The 3,178-nt window shown below is 49.7% G+C and overlaps 1 pseudogene; it reads left to right on the forward strand.

Moving 5' to 3' along the window:
* Positions 1 to 3,178, forward strand: part of LOC110285680 — a 9,807-nt pseudogene that overhangs the window by 842 nt on the left and 5,787 nt on the right.

A 3,178-nucleotide genomic window follows, 5' to 3' on the forward strand; every position in this document is an offset into this window, starting at 1 on the left:
AAGAAGTTGGGGGAGGCAGAGAAGCAGAGCCAGATTTTAGGTCTTGGGGGAAATGCAAGGGAGGATCAGGAACTCCAACAGTGGCCAGGCCCACTGCAGCCTCAAGAGCAGCCCTAGAGTCTATGACAAACTCAGGTCACGTGTGGAACAGTCGCTATGGGGTGTTTCCTGCCCTAGACTTACCCTGTCAGCAAGATGCTATACACCTCGATGCAGCTCTTACCACTTAGAAACAGTGCCAACGGGAAACGGGGAAATGAACATCACGGTGGCTTACACTAGAGCTCCCTGACGGGATCGAAGGGCCTGGGGGATCCGATGAACCTACTAGATGCGGAAGTGAGAGGGTAGTGGGTGGGCACGTGAGAGCTTCTTGGGCAGGTGAAGGAAGGGGAAGGGAAGGCTAAGGCACCAGCAGACAACTCCTTGTCCAGTGTCATTTTCTCCTTCACAGACATCGGAGGTTCGATTGTCTGGGCCAGTCAGTTAACTGGGCAGCAGAGTAAGCTGAAGCTGGAGGAAGTGGTCAGGGCTGAGCGCCGCGCGCGCGGTAGGAGCTTTGATGCTGAGATGCTTGAACCCCAGACCTCACTATAAGATGCGAGGAGTCACTCCAAGTTTATAAGCTCGTTAAACAACTCGTAGTTTTGACTGGCTACATGTTTGGCTTAGCAAAAATACACAGAGTGCTTCAAGCCACACCTAACCCTTCTCAGAGCTCTTGGCCAGCAGTTTCTTCTAATTACTCCAGTGAGCGTCTCTGTTATTTACAGTTCATAGAAGACAGGGCGGAGTGGCTTCTAGCTTGGTATCTTTTGGGCCACAGGATGGAGGAGTGGTTCAAGTTCAGCTTGACATCAGTCTGAACCATAGAGACTGCTGGAGTTGAAGGTTGAACCCTACGCTACACACACACACACACATTCACACACATTCACACTCACACACACATACACACATGTGCCCACGCACACATACAATTCCATGTTGTCTTTGGCTGTGGAGCCAGGAACAGGACTTTATTTGTACTCCGTCCTTGCCTTTACAGTAACAGGTGGCTGGCTCACCCATTCCTTCTGGTTTTCTAAACCAATTAACTGTGTGTGAGGATGTGGGTGTGTAGCTGTGGGCATGTGTGCTACAGCACAGATGTGGAGGCCAGAGGACTATTGCCAGGGGCAGTTCTTTTATTCTGCCATGCAAGTTCCAAGGACAGAACTCTAGTGATCAGGCAGCAAATGCCTTTCCCCGGGGAGCCTTCTATTTATTTATTTATTTGTATTATTTAATAAGTACACCATAATTATATATATATATATATTTATATAATGTTATTTATGTATTTAGACAGAGTCTTCCGCTGTAACTCAAGTTGGCCTTAAATCCACTACGTAGTCAGGCTGACTTGCAATCTTGGTGATTTTTCTGGCCCAGCCTCCCGAGCACTAAGATTATATGCATGCATATCCATTCCTACATTTCCCCTCCCTCCTTCCATCCCTTCCTTCCTCCTTTCCTCTTTCTTTCCCCTCTCTTCCTTTCTCTTGCATCCTTCCTTCCTCCCTTCTAACCTCCCCTTCTCTCTTCTATTCTTCCTTCCTTTCTATGGAGTCGTATGCAGCACAGACTGACATCAAACTCACCATGTAGCGAGGGCTGACCCTCAGCTTCTGGTCCTCCTGACTCTCCCTGTCAAGTACTGAGATTATAGGCATGAACTCTTATGTACAGATTTATGAAGTCGGGATCAAACCCAGTGCTTTGTGTGTGTGTGTCAAGTGAGCTGCATCTCACATGGCCTGAGACTAGTCAATCCTTGTCTTACTCTCCCATGTGCTGGGTTTACAAGGCATGAGCTATCATGCCCAGCCCCCACTCCCTTAGAATTTGGGAAAATAAGAAGACTTTCGCCTTTTTCCTCCTTCCTCTCTCTTCTTATCTCCCTCCCTCCCTCCCTCCTTCCCTTCCTTGGATATTTTTAAGACTACATAGAAGTTAGCAATCAGGCTGGAGAGATGGCTCAGTGGTTAAGAGCACTGACTGCTCTCCCAGAGGTCCTGAGTTCAATTCCCAGCAACCACATGGTGACTCACAACCATCTGTAATGGAATCTGATGCCCTCTTCTGGAGTATCTGAGGACAGCTACAGTGTACTTACATAAATAAAATCTTTTTAAAAAGAAATTAGCAATCATAATGTCCTGTGGATCACCTCAAGCAGGGTGTAGCAGGCTCAGCATCACGCCTTGGTCTGCTCACAGACTCTACTGTCTAGGTTTTTCCATCACCTGGCCTGGGGATGGTGCGCAGGACAAGCCACCCAGTCGTGACAGATGGCCTTCTGCCGGAGTTGGTACTTCCTGATTTGACATCAACAGCCTCACCTTAAACAGCAAAGGACCTCTGCCGCTTCTGTTCTTCGCCATCTCTGAGGGAGAGGAGCTCCCACCCTGTCTCAGGAGCTAATAATAGGTGGGCTCAGCAGCCTGTTTCCTCTGACACACGTTATGAGATGTTTTCAAAGGGGGAGGCAGCAGGGAAATGGTTAACCTCTTCACCCAGCAGCCTAGTGAGGTACAAGTCCCACTTTCCAAGACAGCCAGGAACATGAAGGCAGCCATAAGCTCCCTAACCTCCACAGCACTGGGCTTTGTAGGTGAGGCTGCCGGACCAACAGCACAGACGGGCACATAGGCAGAGGCCCTGGTGCTCGGACAGCCCTCTCTAGACTAGCTCTCTTTGGACAATGGCCCTTCATTCAGCTTGTGACATGTAAGGCCTGTCAAATGTCTCCTTCGCCTGAGTACCTCAGGGGTAATAAAGGAGCTGCGCTTTAAAAACATTTTAATTTGTAGTTGCATGTTTAGGTATGTGCATGTGACTGCAGGTACTGCATGGGCACACACATGCGACTGCAGGTACTGCATGGGCACACGCATGCGACTGCAGGTACTGCATGGGCACACACATGCGACTGCAGGTACTGCATGGGCACACACATGCGACTGCAGGTACTGCATGGGCACACACATGCGACTGCAGGTACTGCACGGGCACACACATGCGACTGCAGGTACTGCATGGGTACACACATGCGACTGCAGGTACTGCATGGGCACACACATGCGACTGCAGGTACTGCACGGGCACACGCATGCGACTGCAGGTACTGCATGGG

The sequence above is a fragment of the Mus caroli genome, chromosome 19 (assembly GCF_900094665.2).
Source record: "Mus caroli chromosome 19, CAROLI_EIJ_v1.1, whole genome shotgun sequence".
In the NCBI taxonomy this organism is placed as follows: domain Eukaryota; kingdom Metazoa; phylum Chordata; class Mammalia; order Rodentia; family Muridae; genus Mus; species Mus caroli.